The sequence below is a fragment of the Acinonyx jubatus genome, chromosome B1 (genome assembly GCF_027475565.1).
Source record: "Acinonyx jubatus isolate Ajub_Pintada_27869175 chromosome B1, VMU_Ajub_asm_v1.0, whole genome shotgun sequence".
NCBI lineage: Eukaryota > Metazoa > Chordata > Mammalia > Carnivora > Felidae > Acinonyx > Acinonyx jubatus.
The window spans coordinates 141,679,263-141,699,972 of NC_069382.1; the positions used below are offsets into that span (position 1 = coordinate 141,679,263).

The 20,710-nt window shown below is 39.0% G+C and overlaps 1 long non-coding RNA gene across 2 annotated transcripts in view; it reads left to right on the forward strand.

The window, feature by feature from the left end:
• Window positions 1-19,234, forward strand: part of LOC113597444 (uncharacterized) — an 83,453-nt gene extending 64,219 nt beyond the window's left edge. For both annotated transcript variants that reach the window (XR_003418280.2, XR_008296273.1), the window contains exon 9: window positions 18,857-19,234. This is a non-coding gene — a long non-coding RNA (uncharacterized LOC113597444). The remainder of the gene's footprint in view (window positions 1-18,856) is intronic.
• The last annotated feature ends 1,476 nt before the right edge of the window (window positions 19,235-20,710 follow it).

A 20,710-nucleotide genomic window follows, 5' to 3' on the forward strand; every position in this document is an offset into this window, starting at 1 on the left:
AACTGTCAGTTAGGAGATGGGAGGTCACAAAGCCATACCAACCTCCCTCTGTGTATTTATGTGTTCTAACCATTTGAAGATGATTTGAAGGGACAGTGGTGAAGGAAGGAAGAAATGGCCTAGGGAATATTGGAATTAAAGTATGGGGTTGGGGGAGCACACTTATTTGAAGAACCATTAGATAAAGAGATAGAGACTTTGGAAACATAAATCAAGGGAAGGGGGGAATATGATATAGCTTACAGAGTCTTACTGGCAATCTTTAAGAAGCATTCCTTAATGTGAAGTGAGGTACGTATGCCCTGTGATACCTAGATTGGAGTAAGAGGGTGAGGATGTGGGGGGTATGGACAGGGACTTGTGCAGAAGCACGAGGGGCCCTAAGACTCTGTTAGATCTCAGGCACTAGAAAGGACTAGAAGGAGCTGGAAGGAAAGTACTGATTCATTTAGATTTTTATTTTCACATCAGCAGTTTTAATTTGAAGTTGCCTGTCTGAGACTCTATAATTTAATGTCTTTCTAATGCCGATAGATTTTCCTGCCAGTGCTGTGCAATCCATTGTGAAGCTGAACGGGTAATCAGACTGGTATTAAAAATGAACAGTTTGGAGAGTCATTTCTGTAACTTCTGAGGTCAGAAATAATTTATCATTCTTCAGAAAGCCAGGCTGCCTGCTCTGATTTTAGTTAGCCATCCCTATGGTGAGGGCTGGCTTTGAATTTTGCCCACAGACACTTAGACATGATTTTAATGTAACATGTTCTTATCTCTAGTGTCCCTCACTCCAAGAGGCCTGTTCTCATGAAGGTGTCTCCAGTCTTTCTGGAGGATAAAGTCACAACATCAGAAGTCACCAAAACATGTGGGCTGCTAGTCGGTTGGGGCAGCCAGGTGTGAAGTTTCAGGTGAGATTATGACAACTTCCCTGGCACTTCCCACATTATACAGTGAGGATGAAGGTTTGATCTGACTTGCTCTGGGGGTTGTACCCAAATCACTCTATCCTCTCCTCTCCCTACCTCACCAGCACCACTCAAGTGCTGAGGGCCACTTCAGGGCCACCCAGCCAGCCACTGTGGAATTGCTGTTGAGTATTTACGCTGTTCCTCACTTCAGGCTTCAGATTTAACAACAAAATTTGCTGGTTCTGTTAAAGCACCCTAGAGAAATTGGTGTTCTTCAGGGGTGCTTCTATGGTCAGGTAGGGTAGGTAAATCTTCCAGCGAGAGTAAAGTGAGATGAATGGCTTCTCTGGGGCCACTTCCAGCATGGCCCCTGACATTGCAGTCACAGAGAGGAATCAGTGCCAGTTTCCCAAGGAGCTCTCTGTACTTGCCCAGTCTCCCAGGAAGGGAGAGGAGCTAAACAGCTAAAGGGGTTTTGAATTGATGCATGCTGTCTGCTTGAAAGAATAGCCCCTCTCCCACCTCTTCTAGTACAGAGTTTCACTTTTTCTAGCCCCCAGTGCCTTTTTATAGGAAAGAGGGGTATAAAAGAAGCAGCACAGAATAGAGAGTAAAAACATACCCTCTAATAAACTAGACTGTTTGGGTTTGAAATCAAGCTTTGCAAGTTAGCTCGGGCACATTATTTAGCCACCCAATGCCTTGGTTTTTCCTCATTTGTAAAGGAGGGGTAATAATACCTATTTTGTTGCATTTTTATATAGACAAGTAAGTTTGTAAACATATTCCAATGATCTGTTACTGTCTTACTGTAAACCTAATGTGTTAAGACAATAATAATCATTTTACTGTTATTGTTCATGGTCCTAGTAGTTGATTTTGGTTCAGCTGGGCCATTCCTATTTAGAGCCTATTCTGCAGTTGCAGTCAGATGGTTGCTGGAGCTGGAGCCATCTTGACCTCAGGTGGGGCTGCTGGTTGGAACACTTCCGTCTGGGCTCTCCATGTGGCTTGGCTTCCTCACAGCATGGAGACTGGATTTAAAGAGCAAATGCTCCAACAGAACTAAATGAAAGGTATATCATTTTTTATGAACTAGTCTCAGAAGTCACATGGCATCACTTGTTCCACATGATGTTGGATAAAGGAGTCATAAAGGTCCATTCTGGTTCAAGAGGAAAGGCCCTAGATCCTACCCGTCCATGGAAGAGTATCAACATCACTCTGTAAGAAAATGTATGGGTTGGGGTAGGTTGTGGTAGCCATCTTTAGAAAAGCCAATCTTCCACAGAATGTGGACCACTTAGAACAGTATCTGGTTCACGAGTGCTCAGTGATTATTAATTACCATCATTTATTAGATTCCAAGCCTGCTGACCTCAAAATGAAGTATTCCATTACTTCTTATCCAAGCCATATTTCGAAGGAAAGTCTGGGGGACAGTTACTCTTAGCCCTGTGGTTTTAATGATGCTACTACATATCTGGGTCCAAGGCTCTGTGAGGGAGAACTGGATCTGAGGCTGTTGTGTCCTTTGGAAGTGACCCTTGAGGGGAAGGCTAAGGAGGAAATTCAAGCCAGCCTGGAAAATGTATCCAGGTGATTTGATCATAGCAGGGACGCAGTGATGTTGGAAACCAAGTACACTTTACTCCAGTGCACTGCACCCATACCCTCTCCAAGTGACCCAGCATAATTAATTTCCAAAAGGAGCTGACTACAGTGTCACCCTCATATTCACTGACACTTGTAAGCTTAGGATAAAATTGTGTAAAATTTTCCTTGGCACTGGGCGGGATCCCTCTGAGGCTGAATGCCTTTGAAGCCAATCACTTCATGGACATTCTGGGTAGTGTTTGTTTGATTTTGGGGTGACCCTCATTTGAACCCAAATCTCAAAGACGAGTGGATTACATAGCTTAGTCATGGAAACACCAGTCCAAAGCCAGAGCTTTAGGACTTTTGTTGCAAGTAAATGAAACATAGGAAAAGGCTTCTTGCATGCCATCTGCTTCTTTATAGACCAAATGGCACCAATAGCAAGCCTTGGGCCCCAGGCAGTATTGACAGACTAAAGCAACTCTCTCCAGATGTGTCTGGATCCTTCATGACTCCTTTTACCTTTACTTAATAAAATATCTTTCAACTTAAAAAACAAACAAACAAACAAATAGTAGCCTTGTTCCTCTTCTTTATAGAGGAAGGAATCTCTGTGACTCAAACAGGAAAGCAAGGCAATCAAAAACTTTAGAAAGGCTTTAAAATATTCTAAAGTGAAAATCACAGAGGAGGCTTGCGCTGCCTCTATAGATATCATTTGACTATGTAAATTTACCTAGGGCTTTTGGTGACTTATGTGTAGCTCTTCTAAAGATCCTAATGGAGATTTTAGGATTAGAGTGAGCCACTTGTTATATTTGATGGTAACTCAGTAGTTCATTGCTATTAAGTCCTTGTAGATGGATTGTATTGGTTTAGGACTGATACGTAGGGAGAGAGTAAAAGCAAAGAGCCCAGGCCTCTAGTCCTGCAGATCAGTCAGTATCACATTGGCTGGTTCTGCCTGCCGATAACACCAAAGACATCCTGGGAAGAACTGCCTTTGTGCAGGTTGGTTGAGGGAGAAATGAGAGAATCAGAGCAAGTCATGGGTAGGTGAATGATTCTAATGAAGTCACGCTCATAAAGCAGAGGCCAAGAAAGGATGAGGAAGAAATAAGGAACAGGAATTGAAAAATAACAATGGAGTTTATTATATGAGATGGCATTGCCATTTGAAGACATCTTCTTATTGTCCTAGGCCGAAATTTCAAGCTGAAATTCTTATCCTAAACGAAACAAAGATTAATTATGAAATACTTTTGTAGCATCTATTGACATGAGGATCTGAGTGCAAGTAGTTTATTTGCGGGGCAGTCAGCACAAGTGAGAGGGAAAAATCAATAGAAAGTGTGTTAATGAGCTGTGGACATTTGGATTTCAGTTCTGCTGGGGACCCTTTGAGGAGCCATGCACAGCACATCTCAGAATTGTCTTAATAGGGATAGGGAATCTGGGCAGTTTAATCTTTGATTCCAGTCTGTATTGATTGAGGTTTGCCCTTGGAATGTAAATTACCTTCCTTCCTTCCTTCCATCCTACCTTCTTTCCTTCCTTCCTTCCTTCCTTCCTTCCTTCCTTCCTTCCTTCCTCCTTCCCAACCTTCCCTCCCTCTCTTCTTTTTCTTTTTCCCTTTCTCCTTTCCTTTCCTTTCCTTTCCTTTCCTTTCCTTTCCTTTCCTTTCCTTTCCTTCCCTTCCCTTCCCTTCCCTTCCCTTCCCTTCCCTTCCCTTCCCTTCCCTTCCCTTCTCTTCCCTTCCCTTCTCTACCTTTCCCTTCCCTTCCCTTCTTCCCATCTATCTATTATAGGCTTGTGTGTTTAGCTAGCTAGGTGAATGAATGAATGAATGAATGAATGAATGAATGAATGTCAGTGGAACTGTATTTAGAAAAGTGTAGATAGTTTGTCCACACAAATTATCTTATGAAACAGTATTATCCCATCTATCTGAAAAAAGGGGAGAAAATATTTTATCCTGTCACCATCTGGTCCAGATATCCTGAGAATTGTCATTTGCAACATACCAATAATTCAGGTCCCCAAGAATTAAGCAATGGGGTTAGAGGATAACTTTAATTCAGTATAATAAAGCTATCTGATGAAGCCCTGCTCAGTGCAAGAAATAAAAGGAGTTTTGCTTATAATGTTGCTTTCCAGAATAGATCTAAGAATCAGCACTCAGGAGAACAGGTATTCTGGCAAACACTGGTGACTCTTTCCTTATATGATTATGAGCACGGAAAGAGGAAAGCAAGAACAGCAATATAAAGCCTATGGAAAGGTGAAGGAAGGGAAATATTCTGAAGCTGCAAAGAAGGTATATACCTCCAAGACTGGAGAAAATATATATCTAAGGATATGTAAGGTATTTATGGCTAAAGAACCAGAGGAAGACTTTTTTAAAAAAATTAGGAATTCTCAATAATATTCAAGAAGACTCAGATTCTATGAAATAGAAAATCATAAGGAAATAACAGATTGAGATAGTAAGAAAATACATGTATAGAAAAAAATAATATAAGCCCCCCTTTACAAAAGGAGAACATGAAATCAGCAATATGTGTCTTCTTTTATAAAGAGAGTCAACGGCAAAGAAAACTAAAAGGCACATCTTTTGAACCTAAATGTGCTGTTCATTTAGATGCTGTGCTGCAAACTCTGTTTTATAAGGACACTGAGTTTTGAAATTAGTAAACTATTTTATAGTTTTGTTTTTAAAAAATATTTATTTATTTTGAGAGCAAGAGCAAGAGCAAGAGAGAGAAAGAGAGAAAGAGAGAGAACAAGTGGGGGAGGGGCAGAGAGAGAGGGTGAAGAGAATCCCAAGCAGGCTCTGCGGTCAGTGCAGAGCCCAGGGTGGGGCTCCATCTCTTGAACCATGATAGTGAACTGAGCTATCAAGAGTCAGTTGCTTAACTGAGCCACCGAGATGCCCCTATTTTATAGTTTTATAGTCCAGTGCTATAAAATGAAAATCTCAAATAACATACTTATGGCATTTTCTTTACAAAATTTTTTTAATGTTTATTTATTTTTGAGAGAGAGACTGAGTGTGCATGGGGAAGGGGCAGAAAGAGAGGGAGACACAGAATCCGAAGCAGGCTCCAGGCTGTGCGCTGTCAGCACAGAGCCTGACGTGGGGCTTGAACTCAGGAACTGCAAAATTATGACCTGAGCCAAAGTCAGATACTTAACCTACTGAGCCACCCAGGTGCTCCTGTTTATAGCATTTTCTTGAAGAGTGTGGTTGAAGAAGTATTTCTTGTATTTTCCTTTTTTTTTTTTTTTTTTTTTTGGTTCTTTCCACTACTTCTTTTCAGGAGCAAATCTCAGTGGGGCATGTTATCTACTGATTCTCCGAACAGCTGCCCCCTCCCCTGAATTTGCCACCTTGTCCTGCCCTCAAGTTGAATTAGGTGACCATGTAGCTTCTTCCTCACTAGTGACCCTGTCCTTGTCTCAGAGCTCTGTGTGTTTGCACCCAGAGGCCATGGAAACATTTCTTGCATTTAAGAAATGAACTGAACTCATTCACCATGAAGGGTGGACAGATACATTTTCAAACGCTTCTCTCCCAGGGACCCAAGGAGACTAGAACTTTGTGCATTTGCCTGCCCTCACACCCATTTAAAAAATTTAAAATGCATTAAAAATTGTGCTAGTCTCCTTTGCTGCATGAACTTCAAATTGCATGAAATGCAATAAATCTTATTTTAGATTTAAAAAAAAGGCTTTTTAAAGCCTTTGTTGCTGACTAATTAACTAGAGGAAATGTTCTCACCACTTCAATTTGATTATCCTCTCTTCTTTATCATAAATGACAAAGTCCTCTATTGTGTATTACTGTCATTCAAAGTAAAGTGGATGCCCTTGTCAAATTATTTTATTAGAGCGCTTGAGTTTATCAGTCTGAAATTTAAATATTACACTTTTTATAAATGTGAACATTGGTGAAGCAAGTTTTAGATGATTGTATAAAGGTGTGAAACTTGGCTAGTGTAGAAGATGATAACAGTTTATTCATGGTAACCATGTCATTCATTTTATATGTAAGAAACTCACATCAAACTTATTGGATTTTCTTCCTTTCTTCATTTCTGTTTCTTTCTGGATTTTTGTTCTCAGTGTAGATACACAGTGTAATTCCTGGAATTTGAGACAGCAAATCCCTCTTGTCCTTTCCCTATAATGGTTTAAAAATAAAAGTGCTCCCAGAAATGCCTAAACCAAAAGCTTAATGGTGAGGCACTGGAAGTTAACAAAGAAACTAAGAATGCAACAGCAGTAAAAAGTAGAATTCATACTGCAGAAATCTGATTCACACAGGAGAGATTTTTCTCAGGTTCATGGGAAAAAAGGTAAACTATTATTTATTTATTTATTTTTATTTGAGAGAGAGAGAGAGAGAGCACATGCAGGAGCAGAAGAGGGGCAGAGGGAGAGAAAAAGAGAATCTCAAGCAGGCTCTGTGCTCCATGTGGAGCCCAACATGGGGCTCGATCCCTTGACCCTGGGATCATGACTTGAGCCGAAATCAAGAGTTGGATGCTCAACTGACTGGGCCACCCAGGTACCCCCCTAAAAAGTAAATTAGAAAGAAACATTATGAAAGTGAGTATTTCTGACTTGGAAGTAGAGATTCTGGGATTTATCTTCAGAATTATAAGTCTTCCTTGGGGGAAAAAAACACAAGCAACTAGAGCAAAAGTCATGATCAAAGAAAAATTCTTGGGAACTTGAGAAAGAATGAGAAAGAGAGCTTGAGCTGTGGATTGGGGGATGGGGAAAGAGGGAGACGAGACAGGTGTAGCCTGATTTGACTCCCCATAGTCCAGGCGAAGTCAGTGCTCACTGCCCAGCATAGGGCCACAGTCAATGGCATGCTGGAAAAACCTCACACTAGCTTGTGAGAGCTGCTTTTTAAATTTTCAGAAATTCTGTGAGCTGGTCGTTAAACATAGCCATTGTTAAAAATGAAGTGATAAAGTTACAGTTAAGTAAATTATATTAAAAATAAAGGTAATAGATACTCAAAACTTATCACTCCATAGTTATTTTACTGTAATCTGTGCCCTTAAGGTTATTGACATCTGTTGTACAGAGGAAATATTATATAACACGGTGTGTCTGCACATCCCTTCCCAACTCTTTGCTCAGTGATGTCGCAGTGGCGATCTTAAATCATCCATAGTGGGAGTATTTACACCATTGGTATCAATGCTACAAATCAGGGTTTCGTCTCTTACTTTGCTGCTTGTCTAGACTGCAACATTAATAACAAAGATTAAACCTAAAAGTGAATAGCAAAAAAGAAAAGTTGAGGAAACATTCTTCCACTATTCAAAAATTATCTATTAAAAAAAGAATTCACTCAGGTCACTGACAGATGAGTGAAGTTCTAATGTAAGTTTTTCCCTTTCTTCTTGTTAATGTAAAAGAAACTATCAACCAACATCATGTGACGATCACCCCAATTTCTTGACTGCAACCATGGAGTGTCTACATAACAAGAGTTCAGTAAAAATCAAGGAAACATTCAATGAGAATTAATTAGCTCTATGGGGTTTAAAATAAAGAGGATTATATATTTTATTATTATTTATCATTTGTGTGCGATGTATCTTACTTGTCAGTAAAATTTATACGGTGAACATACATAAGTATATATATAATACATTCTGTTTGAGGAGAAGCTTATTTTTATGTAAGTAGCCACATTCTCTCAATTTTCATGGATTATAAAGGACTGGGGAAAAAATTTCTCAAGCAACAAAGTGGACAAAACACTATACAAAAAAAGGGAACAAAAATGATGCCTTTCTCGGGTGATTTTCTTTGGAGACCCAAAATGCTAAGGCATAATGAGGGCAGCTACAGAATTTTGGGAGAAAATATTGTGATCAAAGAAGAAACATCCAGTCAGGATGTCTTTTGTATATAAAGACCACAAAATGACTCTCTGTGATGTCCATGGACTCCAAAGCTATTTCATTTGCATATCTTTCTTGAGAAACTTACTTGACTATATTCTCTGACTGAGAAATAGATCAAAAGGAGGAGGTCAAGAATAGGAAGACTAAGAGGAAGCACCAAAATAAGCTAACTACAGAAGAGGAAATAATTGCTGTAAATTTGGCTACAAGCCAAATGCAACTAAAACATTTAAAATTTCTTGAGTTTTAGAATATAATAAAAATAATAGCAATTAAAAAGAAGGGATAGAGTAATGATCTTAATTTGTTAGTGATTATACTGATTTCCTGACTCAAGATATCTAATCTATTGAGAGAGCCAGATCTTATAAACTCTGTAATGTTATGTCTTGAATGTTTTTAAAAAGAATTTGCTCCAAGTTTCCTAAGAAATATCAATTTGTCTTACCTTGTTCTGCTTGCCATTTGTTGTCTTGGGTTATATGTCAGCTAAGATAGCTCTACCTGTGGTACTTCTGTTAAATGACTTCATTTCCTCCAATTTAGAACCATATTGTGGCTCCTAGACTCCTCCATTTTCAAATTCGTCTACTTTTCTATTCACCATAATGATCAGGTTTATTAGTTTTCAAAGGTAACCTTGTTCATTTATTCTTTAAAAATTTTATTAGGACAAATTTAAAATTAATATATTCTTGAGAGAGAGCAAGCATAAGTGGGGAAAGGTCAGAGAGAGAGAGAGAGGGAGAGAGACAGGGAGAGAGAGAGAGAGAGAGACAGAGACAGAGACAGAGACAGAGACAGAGAGAGAGAGAGAATGCCAAGCAGGCTCCATGCTGTCTGTGCAGAGCCTGATGCAAGGCTTGATCTCACGAACTGTGAGATCATGACCTGAGCTGAAATCAAGAGTCAGTCACTTAACCAACTGAGCCATGCAGGTGCCACTAAGACAATTTTTTTAAGAGCAGTTTTAGGTTCACAGCAACCAGCAGAAGTACAGAGATTTCCCGTATACCTCCTGCTCCCCCACATGCATAACCTCCCCACATTATCAACATCTCCCACCAGATGGGCACATTTATTACAATTGATGAACCTACATTGATACATCCTTAGAACTCAAAGTCCACAGTTTATAATATGATTTACTTTTAGTATTGTATATCCTAAGGGTTTGGACAAATGTATAATGACATGTATCTACTGTTGTAGTATCATACAGAGTATTTTCATTGCTCTAAAGATCCTGTGCTCTACCTATTTGTTTCTCTGTACATCTCCAACCTCTGGCAACCACTGATCTTTTTACTGTCTCCATAGTTTTGCCTTTCTCTATAGTATGTAGCATTGTCAGAGTAGCTTATTTCACTTAGCAATATGCATTTAAGGTTCCTACATATCTTCTAATGGCTTGATAGTTCATTTATTTTTAATTTTAACTTTTTAAAGACTTTTTAAATGTTTATTCTTGAGAGAGAAAGAGAGCATGAGTGGGGGAGGGGCAAAGAGAGAGAGAGAGAGACAGAGACAGAGACAGAGAAAGACAGAGAGAGACAGAGACAGAATCTGAAGCAGGCTCCAAGCTGCCAGTGCAAACCCCAACATGGGGCTCGAACCCACCGACTGTGAGATCATGACCTGAGCTGAAGTTGGACACTCAACCAATTGAGCCACCCAGGCATCCCAAGAGCTCATTTATTTTTAATGCTGAAGAATATTCCATTGTTTGGATCTATCACAGTTTGTTTATCTGTTCACCTACTGAAGGACATCCTAGTTCCTGCCAAGTTTTGGCAATTATGAATAAAGCTATTATAAACATCTGTGCACAGGTTTTTGTGTGGACATACATTTTCAACTCCTTTGGATAAATACCAAAGAGTGGGATTGCTGGGCTGTGTGGTAAAGGAATGTTTATTTTTGTAATAAATTGCCAAACTGTCTTCCATAGTGGCTGTACCATTGTGCATCCCCACCAGCATTTGGTGTCAGTCTTCCAGATTTTGGCCATTCTAATAGATGTGTAGTGATATCTCTTTGTTGTTTTGATTTGCATTTCCTTCATGACATCCAAGGTGGAGCATCTTTTCATATGCTTATTTGCCATCTGTGTGTCTTTTATGGTGAGGCATCTGCTAAAGTCTTTGAGTCCTTTTTTTTTTTAAATTGGGTTTTTTGTTTTCTTACTATTGAGTTTTAAGAGTTCTTTGTACTGAGGTGTCTACATTTTTTCTATTGCTCCCTCTTCACCAGGTTATCTATAGTATTTAAGCTATATTATTTTCCAAACTTCATTTTTTTCTCAATGCCTAAAACCCAGGCAACACTTAATAGGTCCATCTCCCCCCCAGGTATAATTTCGGGATCTCTTCCCTACGAAGTGTCAGGTGGCATGTTATTCAGGTAGAGGGGATGAGGCAGAGAACCGAATATTACAACAAGCTTTGCTAATGTTCTTCATCTTGCCAGTGAGTGCCTATTGATGCAGGAAGAGATTCTAGACCCACGGGTGTCCGGTTCTCACTTCAGAGATGAGGAGATGGAGAGAAAGAGCTGTCAAAGGGAACCACTGGTTAATCACAGTTGAAAAGGCCAGAATCTAAGGTTTCTGACTCTCAACTCATTAACAATTATGCCTTGGTTTTTTTTCTTAGAAATGAGAACTACAAATGATAAGGAATTGGGTGAAGAGGAAGGAGATAGTAAGGGCTAGAAGGGATGAGCCCTTGGTGCTATCATCGAACTTGTGGTTAAATGACCTCATTTGTACATTTCCACCTTGTTCATTATCCCTCCACTAAGGCTACTATCATCTGGTCCATATTTTACTATCAAAGCCATCCTCTCATATAAGTAGACTTTCTTGGTATGTGATTCTTTACATCCCTTGAAAGGGGTTCCTTTGTTTCTCCTGACAATTTCTATTACTCATTGCTAAGCATTAGCTGCCTTATGTTCCTCTCAATGGGCTTCTCTCTAAGGGGCATTAGCTAGAGGCATCTTTAAATGTACACCACATACTTTCTTTACTTCCCTTTCTTTTGCTCTTTCAGGGTTTAATTCAATCCACAATTGTTGGAGGTTCTTCAGAATTTACATCCAACACTTCCTAGTTTGCGTGATCTTTAAAAAATTAACATGATTTTTAAGTGTACAATTCAGTAGTGTTGAGTACATCTGTATTGTTGTGCCACAGATTTCCAGAACTTTTTCATCCTTGAAAACTGAAACTCTATGCCTATAAAACAGTAATTCTCTCTTTCTCTCTTTGGTTCGATTTTACATTATGGGATAACATCATATAACAAAACAATTGTTTAGACTGCCATTGAAGAAGGAAACAGCTTCCAGTTCCTAGAACCTAGTTTTATGTAAAGATGAAGATGTTAGGATGATTATGTTTAAATTAGGGGGGGAAATATAATCCAGAAGAAACTTTCATCTCTTTGGGTGCGGTAGTCATTATGTATGTATGTGTGTATGTATGTATATACAGGTGGGATGGTTCTTGGCCTCTGAATCATCAATATTTTAAATATAAAACAGCCATAGCCATGAATAATGTACAGCACATAGGACCCAGACCATTTTTGTCATAGTTCTTAAATGCATTTGTAGTTCTAACACCCACTGCTCCTGTTGTTCTAACTCTATGCAATTTCTATCTATGAGGCAGCCCTAAATCTTTCCATTCCCAGAGGAAGCCTGCCATCTGTTCATCAAACTTGGAGTAGTTGGAGGGAGCAGCTGCAGTTTCTATCTGAATCTGAATGTGTATATGTTAGTCATTAAGAAAGAAATTTGTGCTCATTTATGTTTTGAGTCATAACTCTGCCATTGGTTGGTCCCAACAAAACTGTCCATGTCAGTCCCAAGGGAGCAAGATCTGTGTTCTGTTCCTGGAAATACTCTTCTGATAGATTTTGGGCAACTCATGTAAAATCACTTTGACTCCATCTAAAAATGGAAAATGTCTTGCTTGTTGTTGTTGTTGTTGTTGTTGTTTTAATTCACCCTTTTTTCTTGTTGAGAATAAACAGGCAGCTCTTTGATCTTCCTTATTGGTTTGGAGAGAGTAGCTTATGTTCAGCTCTGGGGCCAAGTTCTCTTTGAAGGCTCTAAGGAACTATCATGGCTGATAACTGAGATGAGCTTTGGAGATCAATTGGTCCAGTGCCCCTCAATCTTCAGATTTGCCTATGATCTTGTTAATTTGTGCAGTGTCTTTATATCACCTATTATGTATTTTGTATGTATTTAAATAGATTTCAGATAAACTTATTTTTAACACTTATTTTTGTCCTGTGTAATAATATCTGTACATTATAGTTTAGATATGACATTAAATTTATATTACAAATTTAAAAATACAGAATTTATAAATAAATGTATGTCCCCAAATTGCATTAAAATAAATGCACTATTCTTTTTGAAATAATTTTTAAATTTTATATTGTGCTATAATTGTCAGATAACATTATATTAGTTTCAGGTATACAACATAATAATATATTTGATATGTTTGTGTTATGAAATGATTACCAGAATATGTCTAGTTAACATCCATCACTACACATAGTTACATACTTTTTTCCCTTGTGATGAGAACTTTAAAGATCTACTCTCTTGGAAGCTTTCAATATATAATACAGGATTATTAACTATAGTTACCATGCTATATACATTGTATCCTCATGACTTACTGATTTTATAACTGGAGGTTTGTACCTTTAGACCTCTTTCTCCTGTTTCTTTCACACACACACCCCCCCCCCGCCCCCGCCCAAACCCCACCTCTGGAAAACACTAATCTGCTCTCTGCAAACACACAATTCTTCTAATAAAAAGTAACCGTGTATCATCTAAAACCAGTGGTTTGTGTATCACAGTCTGGGAAATGCAGATCTAAACCAGCTCTGACAGTTTTTGCATGTGGAAAGTGAACTTCAGAGTGTGATTTATGAAGTCCCTTAGCTACTTGGAATCCAGAGCTTCTGACTTCAGTTTCCTAACTGGGAAATGTAAATGGGAAAGGCATTCTGGTGATAAATCTATCTGGAATTTTGTCAGGAGAATTCGGGAAGATGTGATGGCTTAGAAACATAGTTTGGGAAGACTGTGGAGGACCTTGGATGTTCTGTGTAGGAGCAGAACTATCTCCCTGGGCTCTAAGGTCTTAATCCTGGGATCCAAGGAACATCTAAAATTGCATGTGATGGTTAGTGGATTTATGCACATGGATATTTTGGTGGGGCAGGAAGAGTCCTCCATAAAAAGTTAACAACCACTGCTCTTGGAAATGTGATCTACTTTAGTTCTCAAACAGAGGAATAAGTGCATTTTAGAACGATCACTCTGGTGCAATATGGGACATCGAACAGAATGAGGGTAGCCAGAAAGAGTGAGAGCAGGAGGTGACTGAAGCTGTCCTAGCAAAGGGTGCCTGAAAGGGCCTTCAGGAGTCACTCTTTTAGATGGACCTAAGAACATACATAGACATAGGTAACAGTGATCCAGAGAGAACTCACGTTGGTTTTCTTCATTTATTTTGTGAGGATCACCCTCAGAGCCAAATTGTTGAGTGAAAAAGTTATATACATAAATATTATCCAAACAACTCCTGATTTTTGTGTATGATCAAGAGGCGGATTAGGGCAAAGGAGGGAGAGAAAATGGTGGTAAAAGAAGGGACTTCTGCACCATCAGAGAGTTGCTAATTTTGCAGCTAATGGGGACACATGGAAAGGAATATTTTCTGGTACTTCTGCCTGAAGGTTAGTGATTTTAACACAGCTGTTGGCCCTTACCTCTCTGAGAGTGCTGCCCTGAGGGTAAGAAATGTGTTTAACAAACATAGCAGCCCCTGTGAGTCCGGCACCGTGCTTTTGCAGAGTATTTCACTTGGTAAGCATGACTGAAGAGAATTGCTTCTGTAAGAACATTGAGCAATACAGAGTGAGGATTTATTCATTCATTTACCAAATGTTCATTGAACATCTATTATGTTCATGGCACTGATAGACACTAGGGCCACAAGAGAGGGAGAAGTCATACATAGTCTTATCCTTAAGAATCTCACAATCTATTAGGAATAGCAAAACAAATCAATGCATTTATCTACATACATCTATGGAAATTTGCATAGCAAGTTAAATTAAGAAAAAATAATCATACACCTGATGATTAACTATTTACCATCTTACAGTGGTAGTTTTTCTAAGGAAGAGCACCAGTACTTTTTATCCCCCCAGAGATTATTATCCTAATTTTTCACTGCAGTTTTATCGTAAACCTGAAAAAGTAGACTACACAAGGGATGATAGAGAAGGGTGAACATAGAAGGAGACAGTCATTTGGGGACTTGTTGATTAATGACATAGGCTTCACTTTGAATAAATAGCTTTGCATCTGGCTCAGAATGCTACTGATGGAAAGCTACCACAATTATTATTTAATACTTTGGAGGTGACATCTATGTTCAAGAGACTGCTTCATAAATAACAGGCTCCCATAAATAATGAAGACCTAGTCTGCTTCAGAAAATTGGAATTGAAAGTCATAAGTGGCTCAGAGGAAGATAAAATAAAAGATGGAACTTTCAGGAAAGCCATCCGTGAGTGGGCTGGTTGGACTTTGGAAGTGCTGATGGAGCAGACAGTACGCCTCAGTCCGGGAAAATCAGAAGCAGATTTTCTTCTCTTTATATATAAGGCATCAAAAATCCCACTGAACCTTTTTGACTTTTCAGCAATACCTTTAATAACTTTCTCAAAGATGGCATTTGTGGTTGATCTTCTGTGTTACCATCCTGGTAACTACAGAACAACTTTTTCATGAGAGTGACATGAATAATGTCAAGCTCAGTCTGTTGGTAGCATTTGCATTGGGTAGCTATTGCTGCAAATCAAATGACCTCCAAGTTCAGTGGCCAGCAATGACAATCATTTAATATTGTAGCTCCTATGTCTACAAACCAACTCTGGGTTGGGTGGGAGATTAGGCTTGGTGGGCTCTGCTCTATGTGTATCTTGTCCTCCTCTTGGGACCAGTGAGGCTGGATATGTACTACTCATGGAGGTCCAACAAAGCAAGTGGTAAATAAGCAAAGCCTCCGAGGAGCTTGGTGTATAGTTACTTCCCTTTTGCTCTATTGGGCACAAGTCATATGGCTGAACCCAATGGGAAGGGGTGGGAAAATATACTTCATCCACATAATGGGAGGATCTAGGAAGCTACATGCAAAGGATGTGGCTAAAGGGATGGTGAAGAATTGGGGGGGGGGTCTCCTTCCTTGTGCCAAGATGAGAAATACTTAGGTAGAAATGTCAATTATATTGCTTACTGATTAAATGTCTTGCAGAGGTTGCTTAATCTTTTTGAGTCTTAACTTACTCGTCTTTAAAACTAAACTAGTAAAATGTTCAGATTTTTTGGTAAAACTCCTGGACTTAAACTGAATTATCTTTTTTTTCTTTTTCCTAGTCTATGTATATGGCCATATATTTGCTATCATCACATTCCGATAATGATGCCCATATATACTCTCTTGTGATGCTCAGGGCTTCCTCTATCACCTTTCAAAGATATGTTACTGACTAAAAATATTTAAAAAAAGGAAAAGAAAGGAGGGCATACTTTTTCTCCATGTCCAGTAATGCAAAGCTGGGGAGGGGAGGGTGTTCTTGACCTTCAGAGTGACTATCAACACCATGTTAACTTTCTTTTTGCTCATGTTCCTACCCAGAAATCTGAAGGATTTACTTTACCTGAATAACCAGTGCTTTTCCAATATATCCTCCAATGATTAATATCAGAACTCTATTTGATATCAGCGATGACAATACTGTATGCCCTACTTTCTTGCCCAATGCAATGTGAGGTCTCCAAGGGAATGTATCACTTTTGCACAAAGGATCATTTTATAAAGGCATATACTAGAAAGGCAGTAAAAAGTTGTGATTAGGAACATAAATTAAGTAGCGGAGTGTGTCGTATGCTTTTCCTCATTTGATCCTTGAAACAGTTCCATGAGGTACTATTTTACATACCCATTTTACAGATGCAGATTTTAAGGCTTAGAGAGGCTGGGTAACTGGCTCAGCATCATCTATCTAGTGAGTTGTAGAAACTAGTCCCAAGTATAGAGCTAATCCTAAAGTCCATATTATTAACTGCTTTTTTTTTTTTTAAGAGCAACAGTGTTATAATCTGGAGTTGAATTCCTGATTTAAGATGTACAATGAAATAAACCATAGATATAATCTTTGATGTCAAAAAGAAAAAAATATAACAATAAAGACATCTAAAATAATTGAAATTACTTTCTTGAGTATGAAATGTATATAAATATTGTGCATATAAGCTTCCAACAATTATTAATGATGCATATTTCACATCATAATTCAACTGTACAATATCTTTGACCTGTTGTCAGCATACTAACTACAAGAATATCACTTAAACATTCAAGTCAGTACAATTTTGCTTGCCTTTGGAAAAAATTTAAGGCCTTTCTGGAAATGATTTGAATGGTCTAGTTCTCTCCCTCTCTCTGTCTCTCTCTTTTTCTCAGAGAGAGAGAGAGAGAGAGCACGCTAAAGCAGGGGAGGGGCAGAAAGAGAGAGAGACTCTCAAGCAGGCTCCATGCTCAGCACAGAGCCTGATGCAGGGCTTGATCCCACATCTGTGAGATGATGACCTGAGCTGAGATCAAGAGTAGGACACTCAGCAGAGTGAGCCACCAAGGCACCTAGTTTAGTTTTCTTTTTAAAGCAAAGGGGAATCTTGAACTGATAGTTTCCCTTTTCTAAGTTTCCCTGCAGCAAGTGGAGGCCTTCTAAATTCCTTCACTGACCTTAGGTTGTTTGCCAAATTGAGATCATTATTTTTATTTTTTAATTAAAGTGTAGTTGACACACAATGTTACCTTAGTTCCAGTTGTACAGCATAGTGATGCAACCGTGATCATTATTTTCCAAATTAGCCATTGCTGCACCTAAAGATTTAAAAACCTGGTGGAGATTTTAATGATGAAAATCTGGTAGAAGAGATATCCCTCTAAAGCAATTTTCTCTCTCTCTCTTTCTCTTATATTTTATTCTTTGTTTTCTAACATCTCTCTTTTAGTCCTTCTCCTGCATCAACTCCTCAATCAAGGAGAAGGTTATATTTTGGGGTCTGTGTATGGAGGCTATTTGAAAGCAGATTTTATGACTGTAAGTTTTCTCTTAGACCACCTGGCAGCCCCTTGGGTCTTACCTTCATTTGTTTTCCAGAACAAAGGCCCAACATAATTCACCTTGCCTGCAACACAACCTGAGAGTGAGCAGTTAGTGCAGCATGAATATTTATAGGGTAGCAGAAAATGGAGAAAGATTAGTACCCAGAACATGCCAAATGAGGGGCGAGTTAGCTACCACAATTGAGAACCTAAAAACAAATGGGGAGCAAATTGTTTTCTTGTTGGATATCATGACACCACCAATCCTGTTTTTCATCTGTCAGTCACCACCACTCATTGTCTTCTGCACCTTCTCTCAGCTCTGCTTCTCAGTGTATGAGTTCCCCGGGATTGAGACCTGGGCTTTCTTTTGATTCACTCTACCCTTACTTTGTTTCGAAATTGTGTACTCTAACAAGGTTTTACATGTAAATTACATTCCCACAGTTTCAACTTGTTTTCTATCTCCAGCTTGGATTTTTATTCCAAATTTCAGCTCCTTATGTACAGATGCCAACTTGATCGCCCCACCCAGGCATCTCACGAAGCGTCTCAAACTCAACATGTTTGAAACTTGCTTATCCCTTTTTAATCAGCCCCCTTTTGGTTGGTGCTTAGTAAATGCTAACTCCGTCTTTCCTCCTGGTTGCTTCTGCCAGATACCCAGGAGTCATTTTTCCCCGCTTTGTTTTCTCTTTTAAAACAGCAATTTAAAGTTTACTCTAGCTATAATACAGGCTTCTCTGGCATGCTTCAGAACCCATTACAAAGACAGTCTGTTGTACTTGTCTGTCTGATTTATGGGTTGGTGCAATTTCTGGCACTAGGGCATCATCTGAGTTTGGACCAGAGAACAGTGATAGAATGGGCAGAATAACTTTAGAAATAGTTAAAGCTAGAGACCATTATGTTTCTAGGACAAATGGCTATCATTATTATTTAATGTTTGCGTGATAAATTAGAATCATTAGCATTTAATTTTTAAATATGATTTAAAATTTAATATTATGTTAATATTTGGGTGATGAATTTTTGTTGTAAATGCAGTTGTCAAAAAGAATATGCGTTGATACAGGCTGTCATTAGGGCCTGGAGTTGTGGCTTGTCAACTTGTCATAAGCCAAATGGTTAAGTTCCTTATCAGTGTTTTCGGTCACACGGTCTGTGCTTTCTCCTTCAGTTTTCCACTTTCTCAGTGCGGATGTCAGATGTCTGACCAAACTCCAGGGAAGGAAGAAGAGGCTGTCCTTTTGTGTCACAGCATTTTTGCTGAACACAAGTGCCACGTGGATGACAGGTTGGAGGTGAGGATGCGTTGAGAGGTGGATGAGGGCTGAGGGCAGTGAAGGGGACACAAAAACCTTTATAGGTTGGGAGTCACCCTCAGTGTCTCCTTCCCGCCACTCACTCTCCACATCCAACGCGCCACTTAGCCTGGCCAACTAAAACTCAAACCCACCAGCCTTCTCCACCCCACCAGCCACCGTTGGCTTCCTGGAGCCTTGCACTAGCCATCCAGGGGTCTTCCCTCTTATTCTGGCCCACCTTGAATCCATCCCCTATGCTGCAGCCAACATGAGCACTTAAAAGTCATACATAAAACCGGGGCACCTGGCTGGCTCAGTTGGTTAAGCATCTGACTTCGCTCAGGTCATGATCTCATGGTTCATGAGTTCAAGCCCCACAACCGGTTCTGCATTGACAGCATGGAGCCTGCTTGGGATTGTTTCTTCTTCTTTCTCTGCCCCTCCCCCCCCACCTCTCTATCTCTCTCTTTCTCTCTCTCTCTCTCTGTCTCAAAATAAATTAATACACTTAAAAATCATACACAAAACTATGTCTTTTCCCTTATTAAAATCCTTTCATGGTTTCCCACTGAACTTATGATACAATCCAAAAGTCTTTTTTTTTTTTAATTTTTTAAAATTTATTTTTGAGAGAGAGAGAGAGCGTGAACAGTTAGGAGCAGAAAGAGACGGGGACAGAGGTTCTGAATCAGGCTGCACACTGACAGCAGTGAGCCTGACGTGGGGCTCGAACTCATGAACCATGAAATCATGAGCTGAGCCGAAGTCGGATGCTAACCCGACTGAGCCACATAGGCGCCCCAGTACAATTACATTTCAAAATTCTTAATGTGTCCTACAAAGCCCTGCATAATCACTATTTCCCCAGATTGCTTCTCCAGCACTTGCCTTTCACGCTACCCATCGCCACATTTTCTTCAACATACCAAGGACTTTCCCACCTCTTGATGAGGCATGCTTTCTGTCTGCCAGGATGCTTTCCTCCTGCTCTCTATAGAGCTAATCAATTCTTCCTCCTCCGGGTCTAGGCTTAATTGTCACTTCCTCAGAGGGACAGTTCCTAAACTTACTGATCTAAATTGCCATCCTCTGTTATATTCTCACATAATACTTTCCCTTATAATCCTTACCAAAATATATAATTTCGTATTTTTTATGTGGTAACTGTCTCCTATACCAGTCAGTGACTCCAGCCAGCAGGAGAAGGGTCTACTTTGTTATCATGAGCACACATCCAGCTACCATCCATGTGGTAGGTTGGCGATAAGTATCAGTTGGAAAAAAGTTAATCTAATTTTTATTGTAAAATATATATATTTTCTGGAAAATCTAACTTTAGGAGGATCAAATTATTCTTTGCAGAATTTATCACCTAAGTCCACATATAAAAGACATTATTAGGTGGTATAACAGACAATGTGTTTAATTAGGATTTAAAAGAAATATGAAAATATTCATTAAATTGATATTAAAAATGTAATAGTGGCTGATTTTTAATCACAAAAAGAAATACTTGTGTAACTGGTATCTTGAATAGGCAGGACTCTTGGGATATATTCAAAAAGCATATTTATTTTTTATTTCCCACGATCTGTTTCACATATATCCAATGGAAGAAGTATTTCCTTTCCCAGTTTACTTTCCATAATAATGATAAAAATAATTGTATAGTTACAACCTTAGTTTGAATTCAGAAATTAAGATATCCATCCCAAGTAATGACCCAAACTCTGAACTTCATTT